Source organism: Macrobrachium rosenbergii, chromosome 45 (assembly GCF_040412425.1).
Source record: "Macrobrachium rosenbergii isolate ZJJX-2024 chromosome 45, ASM4041242v1, whole genome shotgun sequence".
In the NCBI taxonomy this organism is placed as follows: Eukaryota; Metazoa; Arthropoda; class Malacostraca; order Decapoda; family Palaemonidae; genus Macrobrachium; species Macrobrachium rosenbergii.
In genome coordinates, this window is record NC_089785.1 from 26,434,547 (window position 1) to 26,449,605 (window position 15,059).

General features: G+C 38.9%; 1 long non-coding RNA gene across 1 annotated transcript; it reads right to left on the reverse strand.

Annotated features, from left to right (window-relative positions):
* Positions 1-5,532: 5,532 nt before the first annotated feature.
* LOC136829828 (uncharacterized) lies at positions 5,533-15,036 on the reverse strand. Its single transcript, XR_010850501.1, has 4 exons — positions 14,760-15,036; positions 11,223-11,449; positions 10,753-10,848; positions 5,533-9,482 (listed from the first exon to the last, which is right to left on the reverse strand). It is a non-coding gene; the product is annotated as an uncharacterized lncRNA (long non-coding RNA).
* Between the last annotated feature and the right edge of the window lie 23 nt (positions 15,037-15,059).

Genomic DNA, 15,059 nt, shown 5'->3' on the forward strand with positions numbered 1-15,059 from the left:
TGCTAAGAGTTGTATCTTTGCTAGATTTTGTGTACAGGAAAGCTTGATAATGTCTAGCATTACTAGGGGTTTGCTAAGAGTTGTATCTTTGCTAGATTTTGTGTACAGGAAAGCCTCTGGTCTCCAGATGTTTCAGACGGGAGCAAATCCGTTCCTGCTGTCTGTTGCTGACGTCTCCTGAATATCAGGCGTGTCGGTTTTATTTCCACTTCCCCCATTTCCATTGATTCATCTCCTGTCAAGTTTATGCAAGTCTGTTGATTTTGTTCGTGAGGGCTTTCAGGTGAATATTTCAAGAAGAGAAAAGAGATTGTTAAAGGTACATCATGTTAAGATCTCTTGAAAAACTGCTTTATAACAAAAGAGTATTATAGGTACTGATAGTACAGTATTGACAGAATTAGTTCAGGGTATGGTGTTGGACATTTAGATACTGTTTGTGATAGCCTGTAACAATCTGGGACAGTTTTTTTTGGCACAGGAAGACAGAATCAGGATTCATCATAATTAGTATCATATGAAATACATGATATCAAGTTTAAAGCACAGGATATGTTTGCTGATGTTTGAAACAAGTCCAGGATTCAGAGAAAATTATAACGGTTCAAGGTCACTCAAGATTCAGGAAGTCTGAATCTGGTTTAGGAAGTGTCTTAATTGATAAAAGTGTCGGTTTGAATGTAGAAAGTGTTTTAGTCTTTGAAACCTTTACATTTTTGGGGAAGTTCGCTGTGACACTTTTGCTTGAAAGATCGTCCTTGTGTTATACTTTCACTTTCAGAAAGTCAGTCTCTGAAAATTAGTCAGAGAAAGTCTGATTCTCCATGATAATCTGCTTTCAGAAAGCGTGCTTTTGATATTTTTTTCATTCAGGTGTTCTCTTGGTTTGTAATACATTTGGTTTTAGGTTGCACACTCGTCTGTGACAGAATTTTATTTACAATGTCTGCGTGTTGCTTTTACCCTCGTGTATTCTGTTAGTGTCTTCACAGACTCTGTTAACTTTAATAATGAGGCCTTCAAGATGTCTGGGTTTGTGTTTGCCTAAGAAGTCTGTTATAATTTTTGTTAGTAGGTCTGTTATTTTGTCATTTTTGTTGGTACTTTGTTAGTCTTCCTAGCCTGTAATTTTTTTATACAGAAAGTCTGTTAGTTTTGAATTTTGGGGGGGCTAGAAAATTTAGTAGTTCGTGGTTTTCTGGGGACAAGAAAGTCTGTTAGAGAGTTTGCTTTGGTTGTGAAGTCTTTTATTTTGTGTTTATTTTTCAGTACGTCTTAGTTTCCATTTTTCCCTGACAAGAAATATACATTCTGGTGTGGGAGAATTGTCGATTAGAATGTCTATAAGTCTGAGAGTTCCCCTTGCTCAAAATGCCTTTGTGTTTCATGAACTATCTGCTCAGGAAGTTTTGCCCAAGCAGTGGGTCATTTCGAAAGTGTTTTTTCTTTTTCGCCTGGAAAGGGTGTCTGTTTGGGAGAGGTTTGACCTGAAATGTGTATCTTCGGAGGACACTCTTGCCCAAAAAGTGTTCGTCTTACCTAGGAATTTTCACTAGATAGGTTGTTGCACAGAAAATGTAGTAATTGGGAGTGATTTTTGTCCATTCTGTTAGTTCTTGAAAGTTTTTCTACCTAGGAAGTGTTAGTTTTGAAGTCAGTTTGGGTGAGGCTCATTTTGCTTAGGGGCCGTTGACTTAAAGATTCAAGCTTACAAAGAATGTTGGTCTCACCTTCCCACCGCAGACCCTACAGTGCTGCAGTAACTGATCATGATTGAGTGATTTCTTCGTCGCCCTGGGGGAGGCGCAAACTCACGACATCTGAGCAGACCAGCTGCCATGTGTCAGTTGATAGAGTTCTTTGCCTAAAGTGTGTTACTTTGGGAAAGTTTTTCTTTACTAGAAAAAGTGTTAGTTTGGGGATGGTTTTTGTGAAGGGAGTATACTGGTTCAAGGGAGGGATTTTGTTTTGACTGGAAATTATTGGATTTAGTATTATTTGACTTGAAAATCTCTGGATCTGCAAATTTTCCACCCAGGAATTATCAGTTTTATTGTTTTCCTTGCACAGGAAGTTTCAGCATGCTTTTTTTAAAAGTTTTCGCTTAGTGTTTTTTCGTTTATTGGCCTGAAAAGTGTGTTGGTGTGGGAGAAATTTTGTTTTGCTCTGCAAGTGGAGTTTATAGGCCTGCAGAGTTTTTTCTGCTTGGGACCCATAGGTGATTTTGCCCTGTAAGTGGAGTTTATAGGCCTGCAAAGTTTGTCTGCTTGGGAGTCAATTGATTTTGCCCAGAAAGGGGAGTTTATAGGCCTAACAAGCTTGTCAGTTTGGAGCCAGAGTTGATTTTGCCCAGAAAGTGGCGTTCTTAGGCCTGCAATGTTTGTCTGCTTGGGAGTCATAGTTGATTTTGCCCAGAAAGGGGAGTTTATAGGCCTGCAAAGTTTGTCAGTCTGGGAGCCAGAGTTGATTTTGCCCAAAAGGTGGCATTCTTAGGCCTGCAAAGTTTGTCAGTTTGGGAGCCAGAGTTGATTTTACCCAGAAAGTGGCGTTCATAGGCCTGCAAAGTTTGTCTGCTTGGGAGCCAGAGTTGATTTTGCCCAGAAAGTGGAGACTTGTGAATTCTTTACTTGAGGGGGCTTTTTCGTCAGTTTTCTGCCCATGAAAATCTTTTTCTTTTTTTTACCTAGAGTTTGATGTTTGTATAAGAAGAAGTCATCTCATTGAGATCTTTGGCTAGAAAGCGTGTCAGTTGGGGAGAGTTTTTTTTATCCAAGAACATGTAGTTTTTTAGGTGCAGAAGCTATCAGTTTCAGAGTGTTTTTTTATTTAAAAGTACTGACATGCATAGAGTTTAGCATTCTCTCGGGATTGAAAGTGTCCTCAAATCTGACAAAAAAACACGTTACTGGAACTTGTAGTTTTGTATTATCATTTCAAAGGCAGATCTTCAAGTATAATGGTCAAAATAAAATGCAGTAAACTTACCATGAAGTTTTTCTTGAAGTCGGTCGTGACCGTAACAATGGTAGCTCTTCCGCAATGGTCTTTATAAAAAGTCAGTGCCCATTATTCTGAAGACCAATACAATTTTGCAGGTTTTAGGAACTTGTTGCCTAGTTCTAGTATGTGAAACAATAATTAATGTGAATATTAAACAGCAATTTTCATTTTTAGGCAAGTTTTGACCATGTGACCCTATTCTGATAAGCATAAGTAAGTTATTTTTACTGTCAGTAGTTTGGTGAGCTTTATAAAACGATTTTTCTTGATGTTCAGTCCTGTTCTGGTGATCAGTACAAAGCTACCATTCAAAGACTTGTAAAAATTGAAAGATTTGAGAAGACATCCTAACTTCAGAACACCTCAAGGAATGTCCCAATCAGCAACTGGACATTCCTCCCTAATCACCTGACAATGGGATGGATTTTTGTAAGGCGTATCACACAGAACCTAAACCGGCCTGGCGGTCCACGTGTACGGTGAAGGCTGACGTTAGTCCGACCTGCTGCCCTGCTGGGGGAGGAAGAACTCAGGGCAGGAGGACATTAGCTTTGCACGTCTCCGACCATTTACCTGACTCAATCACTTACATTGAATGGTGTCGTTAGGCCTATAAGACGAAGTGGTGGGAGTGCCTCAGGGCGTGCTCGTTCCACCTAAAGGAGTTTGGGTCACTTGTCTGCTTTTGGGGGGACGGTATGTGTCTTGGTGTAATTAATTGCTTTTGTTGTGACGTGGACAAGAGGATGGCTTGTTATTTGAAGTGAAATAAAGTTAATTAGCTTTTGTTTGGTTTATTTGTGAAATTCCTGAAAAATTCACTGGCTCGTAATGACGTCTGAGAATGTAAATGAATATTATATACTTTTAAAATGAATCTTGTAGATGAAAATGTTATGTTAACTGAAAATAGCACCAAATAAAGCATATAACATTTTAAAAGTTGAATTAATGACTTGAAGTTACTTAGAAAATCAGTTCTGAATAATTCAGTAGTGTGGTGCATATCCAGTTATTAGGCTAAGCCTAAAAAATTAATGAAATTTAAAATAAAGCTAAATTTTTTATTGAAAATGTAAATTAATCAAATTTATAAAATACGAGGTTGCAACAGATACGTGAGTTTTAAGAGCGATTGAAACTAATCACCAAAAATCATGTAAAAGTATATATAAAATTTTTAATGTGTAAATTTCAGTCAATAAAAAATGCCCATCTTATGGAACATGGTGCTTTACAAGTTATAATTAAACGCATTGTATCGTCAAATTCAAATGGAAAAAGTTAGCTAGCCAAAGGTATTTGAATGGTCGAAATCTATTGACAAAAATATGAAGTAAAATTGGGATCATTTCAGTACTAAAAAGTTCATCTAAATAGAACTAGCTTGAAAAATTAGAAATTTGAATTCATTCATATAAAGCATGTCTACATTGGATGGGGTTTTACAGGATCTTATATCCTGACATATTCCAGCTTTTTGCCGTCAGATTTGACTTCAAAATGACAATATATGTGGCTAAATTGAAGTGTCGTGATTTAATTCATGATTAGACCTCAATTTGGCCACCATTACTGACATTTTGATGTCAAATTTGACGTCAAAATGCTCAAATATGCCCGGGTGACAGGTTGTGTGAGACCCTTGAAATGTACTAAGTTATTTCAGTCAAATCCATTTTGAAAAGAATGAAATCAATTTTATATATAAATACTTGATGAGAAAAGGATTAAATTAGCTTTATTCATTCATATTCACAAGTAAATCGCCCTCTACAGCTCTCAAAGTCAAGAATTCTGTCAGGTACTAAGTCAATGTCAGATGGCTAAGACGTTCGAGATATCTATTTAACGTATTGTTCTGTTTTCTGTGAGGTTTAATTATACTAAAAGACTCATTTTCTATAAGAAGACTCGAGAGAAACTCTTAAAGACCCGAAACCTTAACGAAAACGGGACCAGAATGATGACGTACGCTTACACCGCGTAAATACTTTTGCAAGTCATTCACCGGACTTAGGACATTTTTTGGTGGGTGGGCCATTATACCTCCGGACGAAATTCTGGTGGTTTAAGTATACGGGAATTCCACGCCTTGTTTCACAAGACACTCCAGGTCAACCAAGCATAAGTATGAAAATAAAGCCATGAGAGTGAACGTAAGCTTAGGCGTGTCTTGGTAGCGTTGTCACGCCCATCTTAGGCTTACTGTACCTAAACATCATTCTCTGATATCAGACGGTCTAATGGCAGACATCTTGGAAAGCACGAGGGAAGTCTATACGAGACTTCCCATCTCGGCAATCGGCTGTTGTCAGCTTAGAAAACTTAAGCTCTTTGGGTCGGCTTCAAAGTTGGTAGCCGGCTGGTTTCGTTACCTCCAGCTGAGGGCGCTCTCTCTCTCTCTCTCTCCCCTTCGGGGCATTGCAATGCTGGCTCCAAGGAATAAAAAAAAATTTAAAGATTTTTCATTATCACGAGTATTCTCCTCAATATCTCTTATTTATTTAGGGTTTGAATAAATGAACGTCCGATTATCTTAAGTCTTTATTTCCTCCATCATAAGCCTACAAATGTTTACATAGGAATGTTAGTCATCACCTATGACGTCACGTGAAAAGGGTTACCTTTGTCATTGAATATACCTAGACTTCAGCATGCAGTGACGTCATCAATTTCTCGACTACCTTTAGCTACATGCAGTGACGTCATAACTATGATAACGTCACAACTTTCATTACCTTAAGCAGCATGCAGTGACGTCACAACTATGACGTAATCTCGACTACCTTTAGCTGCATGCCGTGACGTCACAACCATGACGTCATCTTTTTCCACTACCCCAATCAGATCTATACGTTTATGCCCTTCTATAGGGCCATTTTCTTTCATTTATTTATCTTTGGCTCATCTTCTAAATGCTTCACAGGCTACAGCCGCCATCTTTATGGCTTATAGGCTGCCCTATAGGTCTAAAGTTTACTTTCATTTACAACGTTTTAGTTTATCTTTCTATTACTTAGTTTTCTTTCTTATGCCAATCTTTTACTTGGCTTATTATTCTTACTTATTAAGCCTTTAATACTTAAATGTGAACTGCTTTATTCAGCTTTGTACCCTGATAGAGGGAATTTCTCTCTCTACAAGTCATCTGTGACCTTTGTAGAACTTATCTTTCATCCTTGACCTTGACACTGTTTTACCTCAATTATGGTTTCATACTTCATAGTGACAACCCTCTAATCAGTGATTTTTCACCATTACCATACAGTGAAACTGACAAAACTATAGACAGATAAAACGAGAGAGAGAATCTTGCAAACCAACCATGTTTCAGAATTGCATAAACCACAGCTTCAAAAATATCTTTTTCTGTCAGTCTTGGCAGCAAATCAAACTCATTTCCAGTAGTTTCACCTGTGGCTTAACCTGTGGTATCCAAGGTATACTTCGGTTAGGAAGAACTGGGGCAACTTGTACAGAACTGGTGTCAAAATATCTCTGAAGAATACCAATAGCTGCATTCAAGAACAAGCTAGACAAGAAAGAGTGGTACCTACCAAGCAAAAACCACTAAAAACTGCTCGAGCACGTCAAGGGACATAGCCCAATCCAAAAAGACCAGGCAGTTCAGCACAATGGTGCCACAAACATCAACTAAAAGATATAGTTTCAACCCATACAGTGTAGGAAAGGCTTCTGTCCCAACAAAATCCCGCAGCAATGTGAGTTTTGCTCTGGGAAACATCCTCCCCAAGAAGCAGATTCTTGAACACCACGAAATCAAGCAGGTTGTTAACACATGTCAGACACAGGGGGCACTCTTTGGCAGAAAATATGCCAACTTAAAGTACCATACATCAGTCCTTCTCGATGACATACGCCCTGAAGGAAGGTCTGGACTGGACAGGACATCTGACGTGGGGAAAAGCAAGGGAGGGCCTTACCTACCACAAAGTGTAGGTCAAAGAAATGGTAATCCAAGATCAAGTCAGAAGTTGGAGAGTTTTCCAAGCCCTGGTAGAAGGCAGTTACAGGAAAACTATCTCGTTCTATTATGTACCTGGTTTCTGAAGAGAGGGGAAAACCCCTATACTGTGTTGCCTCATGAAAACATGAGCACAGAACACTCACAGAACAACAATGCTCACTGAAACCTACCTAGGACAAAGACCACAGGACGAGACGAGGTATGATACACAAAAGTACAGTGGCTAGTGTAGCCTACACTGCACTTGACTCCAGTTGAGTGTCACTCTTAAAATATCGTGCCCATGAGAAACTGGCGAGTTCGTGGCCCACCAATATCAAGACAGACTTAGCACCCCAAATAATGTGCCCATTCAACAAAGCTCTAAACTTATCAGCAGGAAACTTTTGCACAATAGCTAAAAGGGCCACAGACCTATATGGAAAGTCTTGGCAAAAAGACACCTACCAAATATTCTAAGCCCTACACAGTTAAGAGAAGACAGCAAATGGGAAATAAAGTCAGCCAACCACAAACGGATTCAAAGACATCAAAACATATTCTCTATTAGCCAAACACTTTAAACTCAACTAGCTACCCAATTCTGCACGTTCCTGAACAGCAGAAAGGTAGCAACTTTCAAGTCCCTGGGTCAATGAGCTACAGAGAACCATTGTTTGCAGATTTCCGGCAAGACAAGATGCCCAGGCAACTCTTCCTAGTCGCAGGAACCTTTAATCTTGTACAACTGGGATGCTTCTTTCCTTCTCAAGGACTTGGAAAAGGCTACAAAATAAACCTAGGTACCAAAAAATACAGGAAACCAAGACTGTCAAGTTATCTAAAGGTTTTACAGTCTTCAACTGTGGGTGTTGCAAATTTCAAAGCACTGTCAACAAAAAATTCAAAGCAAACTTAGCAGGAAAACCTGCTACCCTGAGAGAAACGAAATTATACTTGTAGACCTACAGAATACATGGATGTCCATCCTTATGAACACACCAAAAGGAAGTTTTCAAGATATACATCACTTAAAAAACACAAGGAACAAGGAGGCTTCAATGTCCACAAAGACATAAAGCAATGCAGAATTACATGTTTAGCCTAACATACAAGAACTGCACCAAGTCACAGCAGTAACCACCAATGCCAAAGTGCAGGAAACCAAATTAGACAGTTAAAAAACTGTCAAATGAAAGAGTTAATCCAATTTCTTAAAGAGGACACAAAGCAAAATGAATCTTTCAAGTAAAACAAGAGCCTGAGGATGTAGGTCAGATATTTTCCCTGACTCAGAAGTAGACAGAGTTTAATGTACCACAAATCATCACCTGCATTCCGTAACAAAGTTTGTAACATGAAATGTAGGACAATATACATATTGGAACTCTCTAACTTTCGGGCAGATACACAAGGAACAAGCTCAAGGAGTGAAATTCTGTCAGCAACAACCCAGAAATGTCAATAACAAAGAACTAGGGCTGACATTACACCATACAGCATGAGAGAAACCTATGAAAATCAACAGGTCAGGTTTCTCCCAACTGAGCACTTACAAAAACCACTTAAGAAAACAAATATCGCAGCTTTGAAAAGAGGAAACTGGATGTTTCTACTGAAATGCCAATGACCAGTGAGTTAGTTATCACAAGAAACTAGTCATCACAACAATACGAAGTGAAGGGCAACTGATGATGAGGAACAATGAATGCATATATGCAAAACAAACCCTGTTTTGTCTGGCCCTTAGGTAAATAGACAACGAAGCCATCAATCATTGACAAAAACCTGATATTGAACTACAAAATTTCATCAAAAAATATTGTAAGGATTTCCAAAAGGGGAAAGGTTCCCTACTCTCTCTCTCTCTCTCTCTCCCAATCGCTTACCTTCTTGATTCTGGGTTTGTTTTCATTTATAAACACAAACGCAATTTTTATTTTGACAAAAAAAAGGGCTAAAAGTTCCTGGCAACAAAACTGACACTAGTAGTTTTCTATAGCAACTAAAGCACTGTATACCAGTTCGACTGTTCCCTTGCAAAACTTAAAAATGCAGATTTTACTTTAGCTCATAACTTCTCATTTGTTACTTTGAGGCGAACATTTTTACTTTCACAAGCACAATCAATCACTTGAAAGCATGAAGTGTAGTCTATAAATCTTAAGAGAGTTACCACTTGAAGATGGAACTGCATGATATTTAAGAAAACTGGTCAAATGGAACAGTTTTTTGAGATATTCCTTTCTGACACTGCCTGTCTTGAGGGACACTTAACAGTTACCCACATATGCAATAAAACACTCTTTTAAGGCACACTATGAAAGATTTCCACCCTCCAGATAAATTTACAGTCAAAATATCCATCTTTCAATGCACATCGAACTTGTAGGATACGTCTTGATAAAAAAATTCTTATATTCCCTCTGTTGGATTCTATCAAATCTGCAACGTGTCATATCTACTGAAGAGTGGTTGGTCTTGATGGTGACACTGTCCTCTTCATACATACCTGGAAAACAAAAAACATACTTCAGTATTCAACACTACGTATATTTTCCTATCAACACATTCTTTGAACTCATTTCAAAGCACTGTCAAACTCTTGTCTATAAAGATATCAGGAGATACTTTAGAGAAAACTCAGACGAAGCTATGGAGAAATAAATAAGATTGCAGGAGCATAATATCTTAAGAGCACAGGAAGAAGGTTTAGGATCTTCACAAGAAGGACTTTGTTGTGTCCGCTAAGAGGACCACAGGGCCAGATTTCCTGGACAGGATGGGGATTCAGGGAATTAGGAGCTCAATACTGAAGGCACTGAAGAAGGCTATTACTTGTTTACTAACACATCAAGAATGAGGGCAGGGGGCCACTGATAGGAACCTTAAATTTTGGGGTGGGCCCCCTTTAACCAGGTAGAAAAGTAGGTGTGAGGCAGATCAAGCATCTTAAAGGGATGTTCTTACTGAGAGAGAGAGAGAGAGAGAGAGAGAGAGAGAGAGAGAGAGAGAGAGAGAGAGAGAGAGAGAGAGAGAGAATATTTTAAACAAGTGTCAAAAGTCTAGTATTAAAATCCTCAGCTTTGGCAGAGCCGTCTACAAACAGTTTGCTGTAAAGAAAAGCTATTATCATCTTATTTAGTAATACACAACAATCATAAAACCTAGGCTACTCATGAAGCTAAGCCTAAACAGCATTTCTTTAATGTTTACGCTGGTGGCTACAATCAGATATCTTTAAAATAAAATGTCCTTTACCATATTTGTACAAATGGGGACAGCTCGTGCGTTTATCTAATAATATCCATGGGTCAGACATCTGTCTAAATCAAGTATAATACAACATGACTTGGGGAGAAATATTACATTATGAACCTTGATTCAGTTATGACTGAACCACTAACACCTAGAGCTATATTGGTCATAACACAGCCTTAAGAAAAAAAATATCATGAACAGCATGATTCAATTATGCTTGAACCACTAGCACCTCCAGCTATATTGGCAAGCTGTCCCTGCACTCTCCATTAATACCATAGGCGTTGATCCACACTTAAATTTCCCACTTATAAAAGGATATACTTAAAATTTTTATAAGTCAAAGACAACCCATTCCTAAACAGACTGACTGTCAATCAATCAATTTCTCCTCTCTCTAGTACCTACAGATATATTGGTCTAGTCAGAACAGCCACAGCTCTGCAAGTTTTGCCTGGAATTTAAAAATGTTGATTCAAACTTAAATTTCACTCTTACAAAAAAGGGTGTACAGTACTTACTAAATATTTGTATGTCAAAGACATCCAGTTCCTCGAAAGATTGACCACCAATCAAAATTTCTTCTGTATTGCTTCTTGGGGCAAAGAACTGCACAGCTGGAAAAAAGGAAAAATAAGTTGACAACCATATTGGAAGGGAGGAAACTGATGGAAATAAAAAAACACAGAAAACAAGAAGTGATACAGAAAAATATTCCTCTAAATCAGTTATATGAATGTCTGGGCTTCTAGTAATACCCACAGTGCAAAGGCAAGAAGGTGTGATATTCAATGACCTTGACTCTTCTGATATATGGAAACTTACTTTTTTACTGGAAAGCATATAAATAAGAATTAAACACCAGTCACCAGAAAGGTTAACAGTCAAGTAAGAAGGGCAAAAAAAACTGACGTAATTACGTGGGATTATGCAGACAAGGGGTGAAGGTATGAAAATATGTGCAAAAATAAACCCTTTTGATCATAATTACCATTAATGGAATAGACGCCATTGCCTCATTCAAACCTGTCCTGGGGTACCAGTGACAAGTACCATAAGTACAGTACCAGTGATGAACACAGCTATGGGGCTCTGTCCTGGGATACCAGTGCAAGAACTGTACCAGTGCTGAATACAACTATGGGACTCTGTCCTGGGATACCAGTGCAAGTACTGTACCAGTGCTGAATATAACTATAGGACCATATTCTCTCATTTCTGAAAGGAATAATATTACGTCATAATAAAGTTCACCAAATATACTTCACCAAAGCAAAAAAACCCGTGGCACCTTAAAATATATACATGGTCCTACAAACTCTCTATTTCTGCCTGAGGTTCTAGTTAGGTCAGAATAACCAAGTGGTGTGAACAGTTATTGAATACTTGTGCATCGAAACTTAGGACACAATAAGGGACCGAATTCTACTATAAGAGAAGAAAGTAGGAGAGTCAGAGTCTCTTACGTGGTTTAAATAGGATTCAATACTAAACACGAAGTAAATATTACGTTATTCATACGTAGCAATATTGAGCAATAATGGAGGTCTGAACATGCCTTCCCTACGATATCTGACGCGCCATTTAACCTTATTTTTTAATATCTGGCTTCATTATACGATATCAATAAAACTCAATTTGCTCCATTATGATTAAATGTGTAGGTAAATGTTAATATCTGGCTTAATTATACAATGTTGATTAAACACCTTCGCATAATTATGATTAACTTTGTTAATATATGTCCAAACTTACCGGAAAAACAACATACCCCCTCCCCCCCCAATCCAACATGCCTGGCTACACACTATTAATGTAATGACGTGTATTCCAGTACCGCATATGTTGCAATGGGTTACGTAAACGAACAAAGAATACGATAATGATACAACACCTTTTGCTTATGATAAATTATGTTGGCAGAGGTCCAGATTAGGTGGAAAATAACCCCCTCCCCCTACCCAACCCTTCCCAACTGGAAAAACCACCCCAACCTCCTCCACCCTTTCCAACAGAATTGGCTGGCTACAAGACAGCATTTTCTCTTACCTACAAACGAGACATTACATGCCAGCATTCACTTGTAATGGAAGGACAAGTATTGCAATACGACCCAACACGTTGCAATAAGTAAACGAAAAAAATGTTTGATTATACAGTTGACCAATGTAAAATGCAGAAAAGATCGTAACTATTCCCTGATATATCCTGAAAATGATGAGAGAGAGAGAGAGAGAGAGAGAGAGAGAGAGAGAGCGTTCCCGAGGGATCTGAGTACGAGAGAGAGAGAGAGAGAGAGAGAGAGAGAGAGAGAGAGAGAGAGAGAGAAAGGCGTTCAGAGGATCTCAGTACGAGAGAGAGAGAGAGAGAGAGAGAGAGAGAGAGAGAGAGAGAGAGAGAGAGAGAAAGGCGCGTTCCAGAGGGATCTCAGTACGAGAGAGAGAGAGAGAGAGAGAGAGAGAGAGAGAGAGAGAGAGAGAGAGACTGCTCTCTGTCTACACAAGACTTTCGTGATTCGCAGCTCTTGTACGAAAAAAGTTTTCCAGTTCAAACAAAAAATACCAGCGGGAGTTTGCTTAATCTAGGCCGATACGAAAGCATATCTCTTCAAGTAATATAAAAACACACTTATAAAATTCACTAGTTACCGGGATATGGCTGGTAATAACACGGCACCTTCTTTTAACAGGAAAAATCGATACATTTGGATAACCTATATACCACGTCACAAAAAATCATTTAGTTTAACCCACCAGCTACGTACGATAAGTCCAGTTCTCAGTTTTGATATTAGAGTTAAGTGATAACACTTAAATGAGCCACTTTTCATTATGATATACGACGCATTCCCTGCCCCCATCATTTCCCAGCAGAATTACCTGTGATATGACTGACTATATGAATACCAGGAACACTAATTTACTAATAAGCAATAGGCCTTTCTTTCATAACCATTCAACTGCCGATTCCCGAATTCCAAACTTACCACGATGCTCTTAAACAGAAAATAATATATACAAAAGTTTACATAGCAAGAATGTTCACAGTTTTGCCGTTTCAAAGTGCCACAGAATCAAAGAGGCTTTTTTTAACTGACACTTCAGATCACACTATACGTATGAGTTGCCACAGCCTATAAATACTAGACTGTATGAGCGATTTCATCCAATGCAGGCCTTAAGGCCCTAACTACGAGAGAGAGAGAGAGAGAGAGAGAGAGAGAGAGAGAGAGAGAGAGAGAGAGAATGACCTAACAGGTGGGCGTGGCAGTCTCTTCAAGCTGTCAAACTTGAAACGGCTAATGAAAGACTAAATTGGATAAGCTTTCTCTTACTTTCTAACAAAAGCTACACAGAAAGGATTGCATAAATACAAAAAAAAAAAAAGCAAAGCGCGCGCGTGCGTGCGTAAATTTCCCACACCTATCAACTAGCGTGTTTGAAAAGCGGCGTCATTACATTACAACAAAAACCTTCAATTAATCATTTAAAAATCTGTCCCGACCCTGAATTAATGGCCATACCTTTAAATAAATTAGCAAATAATTATTGGGTCACTTTAAACCGTCGTCCACCACTCCGTAAGCAAGCAATTCACCCGTGATCACAGCTGTTCCCCTAATTTAAGCAGTATGTCGCAAATTCGCAACGATAACCCAGCCTGTAATCAGTCTAGTCACCTTGCTCACAGGCTAATAGATGAATCAAGTTACGAATTGGCCACAATGATTCAGCAAATACTCGGCCGTTGATTACCAATGTCCCCCAAATTGAAAAACTGTAAATAAACCTTAATTTTTCGTGGATTTCCACCACTAGAATTTTTGCTTTTATTCCTAAATATTTCGAGCTGGAATTGGACAGTAAAACTTAGGCCACAGGTTAAGAGATACGATCTAGGAGGTCATTCAGCTCTTTAGATAATGCTGAAACAATTGTTAATAGAGGACGGAAAATAAGATGGAAGAACGGGATTATGAACAGAGGTACAGGCAAAGGAATGAAAGGGGTTGCAGCTAGGGGCCGAAAGGACGCTGCATAGCACCTTAAGCAACGCCTACAGTGTGCCGCGTGTGATACACTGACGGCACTACACCTGTCATACTCTTCAATTTAGAGATTCGGAGCCCAGTAAACCGAGACAGCTGGACATTACCCAAAATAGAAACGTCTGTAAGACCTGGTCTGAGTTGGTTCACTGAGCTCTGATGTCCACACCAGGCCTCTAAATCCCTTTCAGTAACTTGGTAAACTTACAACAAAAGTTCTGCCACAGGCACCGAGCCAGAGATACGTTCAAGAACCTCGGAATTTTCACAGAAATTTGCAAAATCAGTTTTTCAAAAGTATACAAAGGGCTTCCAGCTTCGAAAGGCCTTGACGACTTGCAGAAATCGTTGGCAAAGTTCCAAATTTCAATATTCTGTGACCAAAACACCCCTATCCGTAACATTTTTCAGACTTCCAGTGGTTTTTCGAACCTCCAGCGTAGAAAATTTACCCTAACGACATGAGAAAAACCAACTTACCCAGTCCTTACTTTGTATTTCTTGAGCACCTGTATATAACCACTATCACTCATCATGTTTACACCTACACTGAGACTTCCTTCCACTGTCGGGGAAGGAATGGCTTCGGCCAATCACAGGCTTCCACCGTACACAAACGTTTCTATCGCCCTCTTTCATTGGCTGAAAGCTTCGGTTTTGGGGCAAAGCGTCTTCGTAAACGATCTCCCATTGGCTGGTGGGATAAGAACCAATTCTCGGAAGGTATTTCTATGGAAAACAATCTCCATCGATATCTAACGTAAATAAATAAATAAATAA